The sequence below is a fragment of the Salvelinus alpinus genome, chromosome 8 (assembly GCF_045679555.1).
Source record: "Salvelinus alpinus chromosome 8, SLU_Salpinus.1, whole genome shotgun sequence".
NCBI lineage: Eukaryota > Metazoa > Chordata > Actinopteri > Salmoniformes > Salmonidae > Salvelinus > Salvelinus alpinus.
In genome coordinates, this window is record NC_092093.1 from 47,025,737 (window position 1) to 47,047,096 (window position 21,360).

The window sequence follows — 21,360 nt, forward strand, 5'->3', positions numbered from 1 at the left end:
CTTTGAGAGTGGATAGAGTCATTCAGGCCATATGCAGACAGTGTTGTGGTTGTCAGTGTTTCTTCATAAGCTCCAGTGATGCCTATTATTTTCCCTCTGTTTTCCCCAGGAAGAGCTTGACTGCGTAATTATCAAACATCATCAGCCAGGTTTCCCCGGGCAAGCCCGGGGAGTTTGTTCTTCCTGAAATTAGATTTATTTCAACAGCAGCACAACACAGCCGCTACTCTATGAGCAGGACTTCTAATTGCGCTAATATGCTAATTACATGGTGGTGATATGTTTACCCTGAGAGTGGTACGTGTTGTGTTGCCGTTAGCTCTGTCATGAGGCAAGGCTGTCGACCCGGCCACTCCGGGTGGATTGTATAAAGCTCCACAACATGGCGTGGCCCCGGGCAGGAGAGAACAGCAGAGGATCACTTCTGTGTTATTGTCATGGTTATGGGGACATGGAGTGCTTTTCTTTCTGCCCGTTGAGGTTTTAGATCTGCATATGCCAGGTCGATCAATCCAGGACTAGCTACAGTACTAGGATGGAACTAGCTACAGTACTAGGATGGAACTAGCTACAGTACTAGGATGGAACTAGCTACGGTACTAGGATGGAACTAGCTACAGTACTAGGATGGAACTAGCTACAGTACCAGGATGGAACTAGCTACAGTACTAGGATGGAACTAGCTACGGTACTAGGATGGAACTAGCTACAGTACTAGGATGGAACTAGCTACAGTTCTGGGATGGAACTAGCTACAGTACTAGGATGGAACTAGCTACAGTTCTGGGATGGAACTAGCTACAGTACTAGGATGGAACTAGCTACAGTTCTGGGATGGAACTAGCTACAGTATGTATATTTAGTTGCTTCACTCACTGTCTTTAAAATGAACTAGGTTTCATAGCAGTCAGAGAACAGAACATCTGTCCTTTAGTTTTGAACATTTCAATTACTGATGAACGAACCCGGCTCTACATTCCAGACCTCTAAACACAGACAGCCTCAGCAGGTTTACAGTGCTGCATCGTACGCATCATCAGAACCTAACCTGGACCAGGTGTTCAGGAGGTACTCTGATAGTAAACTACATGATCACATAAACATGTTGGTCATATCTGGGGCTGGTTGATGGTCATATCTGGGGCTGGTTGATGGTCATGTCTGGGGCTGGTTGATGGTCATGTCTGGGGCTGGTTGATGGTCATATCTGGGGCTGGTTGATGGTCATGTCTGGGGCTGGTTGATGGTCATGTCTGGGGCTGGTTGATGATCATGTCTGGGGCTGGTTGATGGTCATGTCTGGGGCTGGTTGATGGTCATGTCTGGGGCTGGTTGATGGTCATGTCTGGGGCTGGTTGATGGTCATGTCTGGGGCTGGTTGTTAGTCATATCTGGGGCTGGTTGATGGTCATATCTGGGGCTGGTTGTTGGTCATATATGGGGCTGGTTGATGGTCATATCTGGGGCTGGTTGTTAGTCATATCTGGGGCTGGTTGATGGTCATATCTGGGGCTGGTTGATGGTCATATCTGGGGCTGGTTGATGGTCATGTCTGGGGCTGGTTGATGGTCATGTCTGGGGCTGGTTGATGATCATGTCTGGGGCTGGTTGATGGTCATGTCTGGGGCTGGTTGATGGTCATGTCTGGGGCTGGTTGATGGTCATGTCTGGGGCTGGTTGATGGTCATGTCTGGGGCTGGTTGTTAGTCATATCTGGGGCTGGTTGATGGTCATATCTGGGGCTGGTTGTTGGTCATATATGGGGCTGGTTGATGGTCATATCTGGGGCTGGTTGTTAGTCATATCTGGGGCTGGTTGATGGTCATATCTGGGGCTGGTTGATGGTCATATCTGGGGCTGGTTGTTAGTCATGTCTGGGGCTGGTTGATGGTCATATCTGGGGCTGGTTGATGGTCATATCTGGGGCTGGTTGATGGTCATGTCTGGGGCTGGTTGATGGTCATATCTGGGGCTGGTTGATGGTCATATCTGGGGCTGGTTGATGGTCATATCTGGGGCTGGTTGTTGGTCATATCTGGGGCTGGTTGATGGTCATATCTGGGGCTGGTTGATGGTCATATCTGGAGCTGGTTGTTAGTCATATCTGGGGCTGGTTGATGGTCATGTCTGGGGCTGGTTGATGGTCATATCTGGGGCTGGTTGATGGTCATATCTGGGGCTGGTTGATGGTCATATCTGGGGCTGGTTGTTGGTCATATCTGGGGATAGTTGATGGTCATATCTGGGGCTGGTTGATGGTCATGTCTGGGGCTGGTTGATGGTCATATCTGGGGCTGGTTGATGGTCATATCTGGGGCTGGTTGATGGTCATGTCTGGGGCTGGTTGTTTGTCATATCTGGGGCTGGTTGATGGTCATATCTGGGGCTGGTTGTTAGTCATATCTGGGGCTGGTTGATGGTCATGTCTGGGGCTGGTTGTTGGTCATATCTGGGGCTGGTTGATGGTCATATCTGGGGCTGGTTGATGGTAATGTCTGGGGCTGGTTGATGGTCATATCTGGGGCTGGTTGATGGTCATATCTGGGGCTGGTTGATGGTCATATCTGGGGCTGGTTGTTAGTCATGTCTGGGGCTGGTTGATGGTCATGTCTGGGGCTGGTTGATGGTCATATCTGGGGCTGGTTGTTAGTCATATCTGGGGCTGGTTGATGGTCATTTCTGGGGCTGGTTGTTAGTCATATCTGGGGCTGGTTGATGGTCATATCTGGGGCTGGTTGATGGTCATATCTGGGGCTGGTTGATGGTCATATCTGGGGCTGGTTGATGGTCATATCTGGAGCTGGTTGTTAGTCATATCTGGGGCTGGTTGATGGTCATGTCTGGGGCTGGTTGATGGTCATATCTGGGGCTGGTTGATGGTCATATCTGGGGCTGGTTGATGGTCATGTCTGGGGCTGGTTGTTAGTCATATCTGGAGCTGGTTGATGGTCATGTCTGGGGCTGGTTGATGGTCATGTCTGGGGCTGGTTGATGGTCATGTCTGGGGCTGGTTGATGGTCATGTCTGGGGCTGGTTGATGGTCATATCTGGGGCTGGTTGATGGTCATATCTGGGGCTGGTTGTTTGTCTGAAGAAGTACTTGGCTGGTTCTAGCGTTCTGTCTAGGAGGAGGAGGAATGTGGGTCAGGCAGGCCAAGGCAGTGTTGTACAGACACATCTGTTGTGTCGGTGTAAGTTACACTGGCCTGGAGACCCAGCACTATGAAATGTTTAACAGTAACCCTAGGAACCCAGACAGACAGTGGCCCGAGAGAGAGAGAGAGAGAGAGAGAGAGAGAGAGAGAGAGAGAGAGAGAGAGAGAGAGAGAGAGAGAGAGAGAGAGAGAGAGAGAGAGAGAGAGAGAGAGAGAGAGAGAGAGAGGAGAGATGAGAGAGAGAGAGAGAGAGAGAGAGAGAGAGAGAGAGAGAGAGAGAGAGAGAGAGAGAGAGAGAGAGAGAGAGAGAGAGAGAGAGAGCACCGCTGGACTGGTGTCCCAGACTTGTGTATGCGTGCTGGCTCATGCATGTGTGTTCGTGTGTGTGTTGCATTCACACTCTCTATCTTTCTCTCTCTATTTTATAGTTGGGGCAGTAAAAGTTGTGAATCTCAACCTGTTGGCTCTGAGGGCTGGCTTAACGACGCTCAGCGGAGTCTCCCGTGGAGAAGAGCCATATTTATGTTGGCAATATATGCCAGGGAATTAAGATCATAAAACTGAATGACCACACAAAGATGTCATTAACTGCGAGGGGCGGCTGTGTGATAAGAGCAGCTTTATTAACACACCGCGGATAGACGTGAAACCGTCCACACATCTCCCTCCTACCAACAATATCTCCCTTTGTTCTGTTGCTTTGTAGCTGCAATCAACAGACAGGATTTATCCCCACTATTTATCCCCACTCCTGCTCTGTTTGGAGAGGCCATCAGTATTACTATATCATCACAGAGGGTACAACTATGTCAGTGACGCTTTATTTTGTTTTATTTCTGGACCACTGGTAGGGTTATAGCTATGTTCTAGACCAATGTAGGGTTATAGCTATGTTCTAGACCACTGTAGGGTTATAGCTATGTTCTAGACCACTGGTAGGGTTATAGCTATGTTCTAGACCACTGTAGGGTTATAGCTATGTTCTAGACCACTGGTAGGGTTATAGCTATGTTCTAGACCACTGGTAGGGTTATAGCTATGTTCTAGACCACTGTAGGGTTACAGCTATCACTCAATATACACAAGGAGTCCTCAGAACCATCACTCAGTACACCCAAGGAGTCCTCAGATGTTTCGAACACATTAAAACAACCTTGTGCAAGGATTTGATGAACAGCGTTATGCAATACGGGATCCTCAGGAAAACATGCAGATGGCGAGGACGATGAGGCGGTGCGGGGCGGGGCGGGGCGAGGCGGGGCGGGACGGGGCGCTAGTAGACTAATGAACAACCTTAAGTCTATTGTGTGAACTCACAATACGAGCAGTACATCATGCACGCCTGAGATGGATGATAAAGGCCTCTGGCCAGATCTAAAGGCTGCCCCTCAGGCAACTTCCAAGGTCATTCATCTGGTGCTTTTAAATGCAAGGTTCATAAATAACAAAGGCTTACTACTGAATGACATCATCACTGATAGAGGTCTAGCATTGTCGGAACTAGAAGCACAAGCATTTCGCTACACTCACATTAACATCTGCTAACCATGTGTATGTGACAAATACAATTTGATTTGATTTGACTTTCTCTGCCCCACTAAGACTTGGCACCAGCCTGGCTGAGGCCCAATAAGTCCAGAACTGTGCTGCACGTGTCTTCACTCACACCTCTCACCGTGAGCACATCACTCCAGTGCTGTTCAACCTCCACTGGCCCCCCATATGCTCACCCATCAACTACAAATCCTGGTTCACACCTACCAAGCTATACACAACTCTGGACCCAATTTCCTGTCTGACCTAATCCAAACCTCCTGCCCTACACGCACCCTTCACTCCTCCAGGTCCGTCTCCCTTCAACAGCCCCACATCAGACCACCCTTTACTCCTCCAGGACCATCTCCCTTCAACAGCCCCACATCAGACCAGCCTTCTCTCCTCCAGGTCCATCTCCCTTCATCAGACCACCCTTCTCTCCTCCAGGTCCATCTCCCTTCAGCAGGCCCACATCAGACCACCCTTCACTCCTCCAGGTCCATCTCCCTTCATCAGACCACCCTTCACTCCTCCAGGTCCATCTCCCTTCAGCAGGCCCACATCAGACCACCCTTCACTCCTCCAGGTCCATCTCCCTTCATCAGACCACCCTTTTCTCCTCCAGGTCCATCTCCCTTCAGCAGGCCCACACCAGACCACCCTTCACTCCTCCAGGTCCATCTCCCTTCATCAGACCACCCTTCACTCCTCCAGGTCCATCTCCCTTCAGCAGGCCCACATCAGACCAAGCTTCACTCCTCCAGGTCCATCTCCCTTCAGCAGGCCCACATCAGACCACCCTTCACTCCTCCAGGTCCATCTCCCTTCATCAGACCACCCTTCACTCCTCCAGGTCCATCTCCCTTCAGCAGGCCCACATCAGACCACCCTTCTCTCCTCCAGGTCCATCTCCCTTCAGCAGGCCCACATCAGACCACCCTTCTCTCCTCCAGGTCCATCTCCCTTCAGCAGGCCCACATCAGACCAACCTTCTCTCCTCCAGGTCCGTCTCCCTTCAGCAGGCCCACAGCAGACCACCCTTTACTCATCCAGGTCCATCTCCCCACATCAGACCACCCTTCTCTCCTCTAGGTCCATCTCCCTTCATCAGACCACCCTTCTCTCCTCCAGGTCCATCTCCCTTCAACAGCCCCACATCAGACCAGCCTTCTCTCCTCCAGGTCCATCTCCCTTCAGCAGGCCCACATCAGACCACCCTTCACTCCCCCAGGTCCATCTCCCTTCATCAGACCACCCTTCACTCCTCCAGGTCCATCTCCCTTCAGCAGGCCCACATCAGACCACCCTTCACTCCTCCAGGACCATCTCCCACATCAGACCACCCTTCATTCCTCCAGGTCCATCTCCCTTCAGCAGCCCCACATCAGACCAACCTTCTCTCCTCCAGGTCCATCTCCCTTCAACAGCCCCACATCAGACCAGCCTTCTCTCCTCCAGGTCCATCTCCCTTCATCAGACCACCCTTCTCTCCTCCAGGTCCATCTCCCTTCATCAGACCACCCTTCTCTCCTCCAGGTCCATCTCCCTTCAGCAGGCCCACATCAGACCACCCTTCACTCCTCCAGGTCCATCTCCCTTCATCAGACCACCCTTCACTCCTCCAGGTCCATCTCCCTTCAGCAGGCCCACATCAGACCACCCTTCACTCCTCCAGGTCCATCTCCCTTCATCAGACCACCCTTCTCTCCTCCAGGTCCATCTCCCTTCAGCAGGCCCACATCAGACCACCCTTCACTCCTCCAGGTCCATCTCCCTTCATCAGACCACCCTTCACTCCTCCAGGTCCATCTCCCTTCAGCAGGCCCACATCAGACCACCCTTCACTCCTCCAGGTCCATCTCCCTTCATCAGACCACCCTTTTCTCCTCCAGGTCCATCTCCCTTCAGCAGGCCCACACCAGACCACCCTTCAATCCTCCAGGTCCATCTCCCTTCATCAGACCACCCTTCCCTCCTCCAGGTCCATCTCCCTTCAGCAGGCCCACATCAGACCAAGCTTCACTCCTCCAGGTCCATCTCCCTTCAGCAGGCCCACATCAGACCACCCTTCACTCCTCCAGGTCCATCTCCCTTCATCAGACCACCCTTCACTCCTCCAGGTCCATCTCCCTTCAGCAGGCCCACATCAGACCACCCTTCTCTCCTCCAGGTCCATCTCCCTTCAGCAGGCCCACATCAGACCACCCTTCTCTCCTCCAGGTCCATCTCCCTTCAGCAGGCCCACATCAGACCAACCTTCTCTCCTCCAGGTCCTTCTCCCTTCAGCAGGCCCACATCAGACCACCCTTTACTCATCCAGGTCCATCTCCCCACATCAGACCACCCTTCTCTCCTCTAGGTCCATCTCCCTTCATCAGACCACCCTTCTCTCCTCCAGGTCCATCTCCCTTCAGCAGGCCCACATCAGACCACCCTTCTCTCCTCCAGGTCCATCTCCCTTCAGCAGGCCCACATCAGACCACCCTTCTCTCCTCCAGGTCCATCTCCCTTCAACAGCCCCACATCAGACCAGCCTTCTCTCCTCCAGGTCCATCTCCCTTCAGCAGGCCCACATCAGACCACCCTTCACTCCCCCAGGTCCATCTCCCTTCATCAGACCACCCTTCACTCCTCCAGGTCCATCTCCCTTCAGCAGGCCCACATCAGACCACCCTTCACTCCTCCAGGACCATCTCCCACATCAGACCACCCTTCATTCCTCCAGGTCCATCTCCCTTCAGCAGGCCCAGATCAGACCATCCTTCATTCCTCCAGGTCCATCTCCCTTCATCAGACCACCCTTCTCTCCTCCAGGTCCATCTCGATTCAGCAGGCCCACATCAGACCACCCTTCTCTCCTCCAGGTCCATCTCCCTTCAGCAGACCACCCTTCACTCCTCCAGGTCCATCTCCCTTCAGCAGACCCACATCAGACCACCCTTCTCTCCTCCAGGTCCATCTCCCTTCAGCAGGCCCCACAGCAGACTAAAAACTATAGGTTACAGTGTTTTCAGTTGTGCAGCTCAGGGTCTGTGGAACACCCTTCTAGACACTATTAGGGCTGCAGAGTCTCTATCCTCTTTAAGACACAGATAAATACCATGCTGGTCATAAAAGCTTTCAAGGACCTCTGATAATTCTGTTCTCATGTTCACGAGATCTGACAACATCTGTATAAAGCTTTGATTGTTCTCTTTGTTCTATATTCTGTGTTTTGGATTGTTTTAATAATAATAATAAGTAATAAGCATTACTAGTAGCAACAGTATTAATACTATTGGTATTACTAGTAGTATTTGTAGTATTTGTATTATTAGTAGTATTATTAGTATTCATGTTATTACTACCATTGCTATCATTACTAGTATCAGTATTATAAGTAGTATTAATAGTAATAGTATTAGCAGTAGTTTTTGTAGTATATGTGTTATTATTAGTAGTATTAGTATTAGTGATATTAATATTATTCATATCGTTATTATTATTAGTAGTATTAGTGTTAGTGTTTTTAGAATTATTTGTAGTAGTATTAATATTAGTAGTATTTCTAACATCTGTGGTATGAATAGTACTAGTTTTATTAGTGTTATTCATATGTTTATTATTATTAGTAGTATTAGAATTAGTGTTTTTAGCATTATTAGTATTAGTGGTATTAATATTATTTGTAGTATTGGTAGTAGTTGTGTGATTAGTAGAATAATTAGTTTTAGTGTTAATGATATTATTCACATTTTTATTAGTATTATTAGTAATTTTGTTATTAGCATAATTAGTATTAGTGTTATTAGTATTAATTGTAGTATTAGTGGTATTAGCATTAGTAGTAGTATTTGTGTTATTTGTATTGGTATTAGTATGTGTTGTATTAGTAGTAGTAGTAGTATTAGCATGTGTGTTATTAGTATTAGTGGTAGTATTAGTAGTAGTAGTAGTAGTATTAACATGTGTGTTATTAGTATTAGTGGTAGTATTAGTAGTAGTATCTGTGTTATTAGTATTGGTAGTAGTATTAACACACGTGTTATTAGTATTCATATTAGTATTTGTGTTACTAGTATTAGTAGTAGTATTAGTATTTGTGTTATTAGTATTATTAGCAGTATAAGTATAATTAGTAGTGTTAGTATTTTGTTGCACCTTGGGTGTGAGAAAAGTGCTTTACAAATTAAATGAATCATTTATTGTTATCATGAATGGGCACTGTCCATATAAAACTAAATCTAATAAAGTAATCACTCTGTCAGTGTAAATGATCTAACCCCTGGGATGTCCTCAGCCAACAGGCTCACACTTTTGGTCGGCATTTTAGCCTGCAGTGTCTGGTGTTTTTTATTTAACCAGGCAAGTCAGACAAGAACACATTCTTATTTACAATGACGGCCTGACGGGGAACAGTGGGTTAACTGCCTTGTTCAGGGGCAGATTTTTACCTTGTCAGCTCAGGGATTTGATCCAGCAACGCTTTCGATTACTGGCCCACCGCGCTAACCACAAGGCCTGTCGCCCCATGAGGGATAGTTGGCATGTTCAGAAAGTGAAGAATTGATCTGAATTGTGTTTGTAATTAGCGTCTTCCCGGTGGATCGTCTGCTCATTAGGAAGACTATGGTAATGAGGCTGTTGGTGAATAAACGTGTGTCAAACTGCCATGAAGCCACAGTCAGTCTGCCAACTGTCAAAATAAATAACTTTATGAACAGCCTCGACTTGGACAAAGACAAAATGTTGGTTTAGTTCTCTAGGCTGTCAGATGAAAGTGAGCCTAATGATGGGACAATATGATTCAATCCCCATTGTTCAGGCTATCCAGTGTGTCTGTTAAACAACACATTTCACTGCACCTATCCACATTTTCACACACAGTAAATAAACTATGTTCAACACTGCTCATAAAAGGTATTTAATTTAATCCTCATCTCTCACAGTAAACTGTTTTCAACACTGTTCATATATTGTACTTGTGCTTATCTTCATGTGCATTCATCTCTCTCTCTCTCTCTCTCTCTCTCTCTCTCTCTCTCTCTCTCTCTCTCTCTCTCTCTCTCTCTCTCTCTCTCTCTCTCTCTCTCTCTCTCTCTCTCTCTCTCTCTCTCTCTCTCTCTCTCTCTCTCTCTCTCTCTCTCTCTCTCTCTCTCTCTCTCTCTCTCTCTCTCTCTCTCTCTCTCTCAATTCAATTCAAGGGGCTTTATTGGCATGGGAAACATGTGTTAACATTGCCAAAGCAAGTGAGGTAGATAATATACAAAAGTGAAATAAACAATAAAAATTAACAGTAAACATTACACATACAGAAGTTTCAAAACAATAAAGACATTACAAATGTCATATTATATATATACAGTGTTGTAACAATGTACAAATGGTTAAAGCACACAAGTTAAAATAAATAAACATAAATATGGGTTGTATTTACAATGGTGTTTGTTCTTCACTGGTTGCCCTTTTCTTGTGGCAACAGGTCACAAATCTTGCTGCTGTGATGTGTGCCTGTGGAACAGTGTGCCTGTGGAATTTCACCCAGTAGATATGGGAGTTTATCAAAATTGGATTTGTTTTCGAATTCTTTGTGGATCTGTGTAATCTGAGGGAAATATGTCTCTCTAATATGGTCATACATTGGGCAGGAGGTTAGGAAGTGCAGCTCAGTTTCCACCTCATTTTGTGGGCAGTGAGCACATAGCCTGTCTTCTCTTGAGAGCCATGTCTGCCTACGGCGGCCTTTCTCAATAGCAAGGCTATGCTCACTGAGTCTGTACATAGTCAAAGCTTTCCTTAAGTTTGGGTCAGTCACAGTGGTCAGGTATTCTGCCACTGTGTACTCTCTGTTTAGGGCCAAATAGCATTCTAGTTTGCTCTGTTTTTTTGTTAATTCTTTCCAATGTGTCAAGTAATTATCTTTTTGTTTTCTCATGATTTGGTTGGGTCTAATTGTGCTGTTGTCCTGGGGCTCTGTGGGGTGTGTTTGTGAACAGAGCCCTAGGACCAGCTTGCTTAGGGGGCTCTTCTCCAGGTTCATCTCTCTGTAGGTGATGGCTTTGTTATGGAAGGTTTGGGAATCGCTTCCTTTTAGGTGGTTGTAGAATTTAACGGCTCTTTTCTGGATTTTGATAAGTAGTGGGTATCGGCCTAATTCTGCTCTGCATGCATTATTTGGTGTTCTACGTTGTACACGGAGGATATTTTTGCAGAATTCTGCATGCAGAGTCTCAATTTGGTGTTTGTCCCATTTTGTGAAATCTTGGTTGGTGAGCGGACCCCAGACCTCACAACCATAAAGGGCAATGGGCTCTATGACTGATTCAAGTATTTTTAGCCAGATCCTAATTGGTATGTTGAAATGTATGTTCCTTTTGATGGCATAGAATGCCCTTCTTGCCTTGTCTCTCAGATCGTTCACAGCTTTGTTGAAGTTACCTGTGGTGCTGATGTTTAGGCCGAGGTATGTATAGTTTTTTGTGTGCTCTAGGGCAACGGTGTCTAGATGGAATTTGTGGTCCTGGCGACTGGACCTTTTTTGGAACACCATTATTTTGGTCTTACTGTTAATGATAATGCAGGTCTCTCTCTCTCTCTCTCTCTCTCTCTCTCTCTCTCTCTCTCTCTCTCTCTCTCTCTCTCTCTCTCTCTCTCTCTCTCTCTCTCTCTCTCTCTCTCTCTCTCTCTCTCTCTCTCTCTCTCTCTCTCTCTCTCTCTCTCTCTCTCTCTCTCTCTCTCTCTCTCTCTCTCTCTCTCTCTCTCTCTCTCTCTCTCTCTCTCTCTCTCTCTGTGCATGCTGGGTGTTTTTTGCAGTTTGAGTGTTTGGTGTGGAGGGCTCTATCCTAACTAACTTTCTTGATTCTTTTCTTTACATGTTATTTTCTATGGTGGAGGGTTAATGCAATATTTGTTTTAGCGGTATCCAAAGTTTTTTTTCAAAGTTAGGGTGGAAGAGGACAGAGTAACTTTCCTGGGGTTTGGAAGTTGTGGTGTGCGCGATGGCTTCTCAGCCTAGCGCGGAGGAGACGCTGTCGATACAGCATGGATTCAGGTGTGTTCCTGAGAACGGAGTTAAGGTGGAGGAGGTTCTGCTCGCGGTCGGTGAACAGGTAGGAGCTGAGTTTATACATTCTGCTTCTAGAATGAACAAAGCTGTGGTTGTGTTCATGAAAAGGGCTAATTTGGTTGGTAGGCTAATTGCTAGCGGAATATTTGTAAGGGATGTGTTGGTGTCAATTTCACCTCTCTCTACCCCTTCAACAAGAGTTGTAGTGGCAAATTTGCCTCCGTTTATTACGGATGATCAAATTAGGAAAGAGCTGAGTCGTTTTGGTAAGTTTGCTAGCGGTTTCCGTGTACTGTCAGCAGAGTTTCAGGCAGATGCCGTTAAGCACGTTGTTTCGTTCCGGAGGCAAGTGTTTATGTTTCTGAACAACAACGAGCAACAGCTAAATGTGCACTATAAAGTGAGACATGGGGAGGGGCTCTATGCAGGTTTTGCCAGCACAGATAGTCTACGGTGTTTTGAATGTGGGGATTTGGGGCACAAGAGTTTTGCGTGCCCACACAAAGGCCGTAGACAAGGTGAGGGTACAAGCGCCAGTGGGGGAAATCGAGGTCAAAGTGCAGGGGGTAAGGAGATGCAGACAGCAGAGGCTGGGCCTAGTCAGGTTAGAGATGGTGGTGTAGATGAGGCTGGGCCTAGTCAGGCTAGAGATGGTGGGGTAGCTGTAGCTGAGTTTAGTCAGGCTAGAGATGGTGGGGTAGTGGAGGCTGGGTCTAGTCAGGCTAGAGATGGTGGGGAAGCAGAGGCCGGGTCTAGTCAGGCTAGAGATGGTGGGGTAGCTGAGGCTGGGCCTAGTTATGCTATGGAGGGTGGTGTAAAGGGTGCTGGGTCTAGGCAGGATATGGATGGTGGTATAGCAGAGGCTGAGTCTAGTCAGGCTATGGATGGTGGGGTAGCTGAGGCTGGCCCTAGTCATGCTATGGAGGGTGGGGTAGCTGAGGCTGGCCCTAGTCATGCTATGGAGGGTGGTGTAGATGATACTGGGTCTAGTCAGGTTATTCTAGTGGATGAGGAGAGTATAGTGGGGAAGTGTAAGAGATTAGGGGGGGAGGAGGAGGGTGTCAAGCGGAAAAGGAAAAAGGGTGTGGACAAAGGCACCATGGAAATGTTGCCTGTTGCTGTGGGTGAGGCCCTAACCAGAGAGAAAGAGCAGGTGGTCAGGGTGGGAGATAGAGAAGAGGAGGAAAGTGAGTCTGAGGAAGAGGATGAGGAGTTATTTTTTTCAGACTCCTCTTCAATTGGCCCGGAGCTGACAGCCAGTCAACCAGAGGGGTCTAAGTACACGTTGAGAGAACTGACAAGGTTCCTGAATGAGACTAAGGGGAAAAAAGTTAATCTTGAGGCTTTTTTTCCTGATCCTAGAAAGTTTGTAAGATCAGTACAACATGCTATGAGAAATGAGGGGCATGGTGTCCTCTCACCCAAGAAACGGTTTAGGTTGAGGAAGTGGGTCACAACAGTGCGTAAAGGTTTACCTTCAGACACTGTTTAAATGTTTAATTTCTTTCTGACACTGGGGCTTTTTGAGCTTTGCTATTGGTCTATTTCTCTGCTGGCTTTTCTCCCACTTCTTATGGAGACTCTTCGGGTAGGCTCGCTTAATATAAATGGCGCCAGAGATGCGGGAAAGAGGAGTGTGTTGGGTGAATATGTAAAACAAAAAAAAGTACATGTGTTATTTCTGCAGGAGACGCATAGTGATGTGGTGAATGAAGTTGATTGGGGGCTCTGGTGGAAAGGGGCAAGTGTGTTGAGCCATGGGACAAATCTTAGTGCAGGGGTGGCAGTCCTTTTTGCATCTGTAAAAATTTGCTCCTCAAAGGAAGTGTGTAAGGGTAGGTTGCTTGTTGTTAAAGCAGAAATTAACAGCATGGGTTTTGTTTTTATAAATGTGTATGCGCCTAACATGTGAGCTTTGTGGTGAATGAAGTTGATTGGGGGCTCTGGTGGAAAGGGGCAAGTGTGTTGAGCCATGGGACAAATCTTAGTGCAGGGGTGGCAGTCCTTTTTGCATCTGTAAAAATTTGCTCCTCAAAGGAAGTGTGTAAGGGTAGGTTGCTTGTTGTTAAAGCAGAAATTAACAGCATGGGTTTTGTTTTTATAAATGTGTATGCGCCTAACACAGGGAGAGAAAGAGGGGTTCTATTTGGGAGTCTTAGACAGGAACTCTCACAAGTAGCGCCTGAGGAGACGCTGGTGATCGGAGGTGACTGGAACTGTACAATGGATTTTACAAAATAAAGAAATGGGGAAGAGCCTCATTCAGTGTCAGTGGGAGTGTTAGGGGACATCATTAATCAGTTTGACCTAGTGGATGTTTGGAGAACTAAACATCCAAATACAAGACAGTATACATGGGTGAAGGTTTTTGGGGCTAGGGTGAGTGCAGCCCGACTTGATCGTTTTTACATATCTAGGAATCAGAGCAATAGGCTGCTGGGCGCTACCATTCTCCCGGTGGGTTTTTCGGATCACCACATAACCATGGCTTGGCTGTCTATTTCACCAGGGCCCCGGCAGGCATCTTATTGGAAGTTCAATGTAAAGCTCTTACAAGATGCCACTTTTTGCTCAGTTTTCCAGACTTTTTGGGAAAGGTGGGGGCAGCGAAGAGAGGAGTATGAGTCTCTGAGTCAATGGTGGGATGTGGGGAAAGTGCAAATTCGGCTTTTCTGTCAACAGTACACAGCTCTCTCATCATCAGAGGCTAGGAGAGTATTGGGGGAACTAGAGCGGTGTATTAGTGAGATGGAGGTAGAGATGGTGGGGCAAGGCAATGTAGGCCTCCAGGCTAATTTAGCCGAATTACGTAGGGACCTGGGCAGTTTTTTCCAGGTTAAAGCAAAGGGAGCACTTGTAAGAGCTAGGTTCTCCATGCTCAAGGAGATGGATGCTCCCAGCTCCTTCTTCTTTGGTTTGGAAAGACAGAGCAGTGAAGCCAAGGGTATGCATTGTCTACGGCTGTCTGATGGGCGGGTGACCTCTGTGGTGGGGGAGATGCGGGAGCGGACTGTGGAGTTTTATACTGAATTGTATAGGGCAGAAATGTGTGATCCTAGGTGTGCTCAGGTCTTGTTCGCAGGACTCCCTAAGCTCTCTCGGGCACAGAGGGATGAAATGGACATTCCTCTGTTGTCACATGAATTGGCAGAGGCCGTAACCCAGATGTCCCCCGGTCGTGCACCGGGGGTCGATGGACTCCCAGTGGAGTTTTACAAAAAATTCTGGGGAATAATTGGACAGGACTTCTTTTGCGTCTTGCGTGAATGCATCGGGGTAGGAGAATTGCCGATGAGCTGCCGTCGGGCGGCTCTGACTCTCCTGCCCAAAAAAGGGGACTTGTGTGAACTTAAGAACTGGAGGCCTGTGGCATTACTCTGTGCGGACTACAAGATTTTTGCCAAGGTCCTCTCTAACAGACTGAAGTCCCATCTGGACTCTATAATACACAAGGACCAGACATATTGTGTACCGGGACGCTCAATCACGGACAACTTGTTCTTGATTAGGGACATGTTGGACTTGTCGAGAGGTTCTAATGTGAACTTTGGACTGGTCTCTTTAGATCAAGAGAAGGCCTTTGATAGAGTGGATCATGAGTATCTGTTTAATGTGATGTCTGTGTTTGGGTTTGGGAAGAGTTTTGTGACCTGTGTGAAGCTGTTGTATGCTGGGGCGTCATGTATGGTTAAGGTGGGAGGGGGGCTCAGTAGGCCAGTCTGGGTGAGACGGGGCATTAGACAAGGATGCCCTCTATCTGGGCAGCTATACACACTAGCCATTGAGCCTTTTTTAGGACTGCTACGCAGGAGACTGCAGGGAGTGTGCTGGACAGGCATGGGTGTGGTGACAGGAATAGCAGTCTCAGCATATGCAGATGATGTTTCTGTGATGGTCAGGGATGGGCAAGATATGCAGGAACTAGAGACCAGTCTGAAGGTGTACGAGGGAGCTTCATCAGCTAAGGTAAACTGGGGAAAGAGCAAAGCTCTGTTATGTGGGGCATGGGGGGATAGGGCTCCTCCTCTGCTTCCAGGGGGTTTGCAGTGGGGTTGTGAAGGGCTTAAAGTGTTGGGGGTGTACCTGGGCTCGGAGAGGTGGGTCAGGAAGAACTGGGAGGGGCTGTCACAGGCAGTGGTGTCAAGACTGGCCAGGTGGAGGTGGCTCCTATCCCAAGTGTCATATAGAGGGAGGGTGCTGATAATTAACAACCTGGTGGCATCTTCCTTGTGGCATAAACTGGCTGTCCTCAACCCATCCGCCGGTCTGCTTGCAGACCTGCAACGCAAGCTGGTGGACTTCTTTTGGTCGGGACATCACTGGCTGAAGGCAGCAGTGTTGTACATGACCGTCCACGAAGGAGGACAGGGCCTGGTGGAACTGGAGAGCAGGATGGCTGCCTTCCGGCTAAAGGCGGTGCAGAGACTGTTGTACCATACTGATGTTGGCTGGAGGGAACCAGCATGCGCGCTGCTGAGGAGAGCTGGCGGATTAGGGTTGGACCGGCAGCTGTTCCTCATGAGGCTGGAGAGGCTGAGTACAGCAGGTCTCTCAGAGTTTTACTCTGCGGTGCTGAGGACCTGGCAGCTATTAAGGCCCACACGAGAAGGGGGTGTGGAGCCTGGGCAGTGGGTGTGGGAGGAGCCTATTTTCCACAACCCAGCCATCCCTTTGAGATCGGTTCAGTCTGCCGCCCAGCAGAGGCAACTGGTGACAGGGGGTGTACAAAGGCTAGGTGACCTGAGAATGCTGGGAGAGGAGGGGTGGAAAACCCCGGAGGTCTTGGCTCAACAAACAGGAATAACGTCGCTTAGGCTGCTGGAGAGATTCCTGGAGGAGGTCCAGGAGGCACTGTCTGAGCAGGTAAGGGGGGTGTTTGAGAGGCCAAAGGGAGAGGGGCCACCAATGTTTCCGCCACTGCAGGTGACGGCAGAGACTGGAGACTGGCAAGGGGGTCTGGAGGACTTGTTAGATTTTAACACTCCGAGCCTGGGGGAGTTTGAGGGGGTGGGAGGTAAAGCCCTCTACAACCTCTGCGTTAAGGTTAGGAACATTAGAAGCCTAACAGGAGTGAAGGCACATCAGTGGCAGGGGGTATGTGGGGAGGAGAGTATGGTGGGTTTTAGATGGAGGGCGCTCTACAAACCCCCAGTACCAAAGAGGTCAGGGGACCTCCAGTGGAGGGTTCTTCATGGAGCCCTGGCCACTAACAGCTGGTTGGCACGGGTTGATCCGGGAATTGGGCAGGGGTGTCCTTTCTGTCAAATGAAAGAAACTGTGATTCATGTGTTTTCTGTGTGCACCAGGTTAATGCCATTAATGTCTCTGTTGGAATGTCTGTGTGAGAGGTTGGGGGTGGTTTTTGCTGTTGGGATGTTTATAATGGGATACAGGTATTCGAGTAAGGAGAAAGAAAAATGTGTGTTGTTGAATTTTCTGTTTGCTCAGGCAAAGTTAGCTATTTGGCTAACAAGGAGAAACAGGGTCAAAGGTGGGGGGATAACAGACCCTTTACTACTGTTTAATGGGATGGTCTCTGCACGCCTTAGGGTTGAGTTTGAGTTCTATAAAATGAGAAAATGTGTGGAGATGTTTGAGGAGATATGGTGTGTTGGGGGGGCTGTCTGTACAGCTGGGGAAGATGTTTTGGATATACGGTTGTAGGAGAGGGTATTGTTTTTGTGTATGGTGATTTGTATCATGTGGTAGATGGAAAGGTGAGTATGGTACATGTATGCAGTACAGGATATATATATAATTTTTTATTTTTTTATTTTAGGGAGGGGTGAGTTTTAAATGAAATGAGAATGTTTCAGTAAAGAAAGACCAAAAGTCAAAGTCTCTCTCTCTCTCTCTCTCTCTCTCTCTCTCTCTCTCTCTCTCTCTCCTGAACCAACGGGGAGTCTCAGTGCGTGTAAATGGGTTATATGTCAGTAGGCTGTTTATATCTTTTAGTTAACACTGAGATATTAAAACAGAGAAGTGCTTTAATTAGACACGGGCACGTTGATTTGAATTAACTCACACCTGGATTCCAACTGTGACAGTGTTGACAGGAGATGAATGCACATGAAGATAAGCACAAGTACAATAAATGAACAGTGTTGAAAACAGTTTACTGTGAGAGACGAGGCTTAAATGAAATATAGTATATTAACAGAGTTGAAAACAGTATACTGTGAGAGACGAGGCTTAAATGAAATATAGTATATTAACAGAGTTGAAAACAGTTTACTGTGAGAGACGAGGCTTAAATGAAATATAGTATATTAACAGTGTTTAAAACAGTTTACTGTGAGAGACGAGGCTTAAATGAAATATAGTATATTAACAGTGTTGAAAACAGTATACTGTGAGAGACGAGGTTTAAATGAAATATAGTATATTAATAGAGTTGAAAACAGTTTACTGAGAGAGACGAGGTTTAAATGAAATATAGTATATTAACAGTGTTGAAAACAGTTTACCGTGAGAGACGAGGTTTAAATGAAATATAGTATATTAACAGAGTTGAAAACAGTTTACTGAGAGAGACGAGGTTTAAATGAAATATAGTATATTAACAGTGTTGAAAACAGTTTACTGTGAGAGACGAGGTTTAAATGAAATATAGTATATTAACAGTGTTGAAAACAGTATACTGTGAGAGACGAGGTTTAAATGAAATATAGTATATTAACAGTGTTTAAAACAGTTTACTGAGAGAGACGAGGCTTAAATGAAATATAGTATATTAACAGAGTTGAAAACAGTTTACTGAGAGAGACGAGGTTTAAATGAAATATAGTATATTAACAGTGTTGAAAACAGTTTACAGTGAGAGACGAGGTTTAAAAGAAATATAGTATATTAACAGAGTTGAAAACAGTTTACTGAGAGAGACAGTTTACTGAGAGAGACAAAATCCATTTTTGTGGATTTTGTTTCAACTAAATTGATGATTTGTAATTTATGAAAGTGTTATTTAATGTTTTTCTATGGGATGTATACTAGTAAAGATCAAATTCAATATTTTACCAAATCATTTTTGTATATATATGTTTTTGTACTTAAAGGGGTCATAAAATTCTAAATCAAAATGCTAAATGATCCATGGTATGACCATCTTAAAACAATTCCCTATGTTAGCTTGAATTCAAAAGGCCAACAGAAACTAAGACTATTAGCTAGATAACTAATTCAGCCACTTGCATGTCTCCTTATGGAAGCTAGCTTTAACGTTAGCCATATTCAGGGATACCCTTTTACCTAGCATTGAATTTAACAGGACATTATGCATTATATGCATTACATTATACAAATGTAATTCCTCATACGAGCCCAAAACATTTCTGAGCCATTATATCTCGGTAAAAACAGCTCTTACCTTAGTCGGTGATGGCAAATCCGACGATGACGTATGTTGCAGGTCAAAACAAACAGGCTTGTTGCAGTGGGGGTGGGCGCGGGATGCATTGCAGGAAGTACAAGATGACTAAAACCAAAGACTTCCAATGAGTTCAGCAACTCAATTTTCTCTCTTTTTGGTTATCCTCATAAAAGTTACTTACATTTTGAGCAACATACTACACTGAACAAATATATAAAACACAACATGTAAAGTGTTGGTCCCATGTTTCATGAGCTGAAATAAAAGATCCCAGAAATTTAACATTTGCACAAAAAACGTATTTCTTTCAAATGTTGTACACAAATTGTTTTCATCCCTGTTAGTGAGCATTTATCCTTTGCCAATATAATCCATCCACCTTGACAGGTGTGGCATATCAAGAAGCTGATTAAACAGCATGTGCAGTTTTGTCACACAACACAAGGCCACAGATGTCTGAACTTTTGAGGGAGCATGCAATTGGCATGTTGACTGCAGCAATGTCCACCCGAGCTGTTGCCAAATAATTCAATCTTGATTTCTCTACCATAAGCTGCTTCCAACGTTGTTTTAAAGAATTTGGCAATATGTCCAAACGTCCTCACAACCGCAGACCACATGAAACCACGATGTCCCAGGACCTCCACATCCGCCTTCTTCACCTGCGGGATCGTCTGACACCAGCCACCAGGACAGCTGATGAAATGGTGGGTTAGGAAAACAGAATAACTACTGCAAACACTGTCAGAAACCATCTGAGGGAAGCTCATCTGCGTGCTCGTCGTCCTCACCAGGGTCTTGACCTGACTGCAGGTCGGTGTGGTAACCGACCCCGATGGAACACGCTGGAGAAGTGTGCTCTTCACGGATGAATCCCCAAAAGAAAATCAGTGAAACGACTCTGCATTATTTATATGTTATTAAGTATATATGTACAGTTGAAGTTGGAAGTTTTCATACACCTTAGCCAAATTGACTGACCTTCATGTCTTAAAGTAATGATGGACTGTCATTTATTTTTGTTTATTTGAGCTGTTCTTGCCATAATATGGACTCGGTACTTTACCAAGTAGGGCTATCTTCTTTATACCACCCCTACCTTGTCACAACACAACTGATTGGCTCAAATTCCATTAATTAAGAAGGAAGTAAATTCCACAAATTAACTTTTAATGAATTAACATCATGAAACTGGTTGAGAGAATGCCAAGAGTGTGCAAAGCTGTTATCAAGGCAAAGGGTGGCTACTTTGAATAATCTCAAATATAAGATATATTCTGATTTGTTTAACATTTTTTTTGGTAACTACATGATTCCATAAGTGTTATTTCATAGTTTTGATGTTTTCACTGTTATTCTAAAATGTAGAAAATAGTAAAACATTAAGGAAAACCCTGAAATGAGTGGTGTGTCCGAACCGTTGACTGGTACTGTATATATATATATTTTGTCAATTTCAATTTACCCCAGATTCTTTTTTTTACAGGTCAGCTCATATATGTTTTGGATTTCTAAGATATTCTAAGGTATGTATCATTCAAAACAAAGTGTCCAACTAACTCTAAGTCCTAAGGCCTATAGGACCTGTTTCAAATGATCACTTTTAAGCTCAATATAGCTCATATGCTTACTCTCTCGGGAATGGGAAAAACTACCTTTCTATTTTATTAAGCTAAGTTCAATTATATTCTTCTCACCATGAAATCATATAATATAAAATAACTGCACAGGATTTATAAGCATATCTTGTCTGCTCAATGAACTACCCTACAGCCTAAAAATGCCATTGGCATGGCGCATAGCCAGATAACTCAGAATATGTTAAACGTGTTTATGTTAATTTAATGGTCAATTACAGTTACCGTCTGACAAAATGTTATGACCTAGTCAGGTCTCCACAAGGTAGTAAGATGTACGAAATAGTCTTTCCCCTCAGTCTCTCCAAGCGAGGACCACAGATGTGAAAATAAGGGCACGTTTTACAACACATTGACTTCATGGGAGGATCACGGAGTAAATGCCGTGTTTGAACAAAGATAAAAGTTTGATCCTTGAGCCAAGAACGTGTTTTTTTTTTTGAGACCTTTTTTAAGGAATACTTTGATACAAATTTCCAAAGCTATTTTTATACGTTCTCCATAACTTAATGTATAGTATAAGTGTGTATTATTTTAAAATCTTTGAAAAAGCAAACCCACACTTCTCTCTACTTCATAAATTCCACATAATCAAATATTTTGATTAAAACAATATGT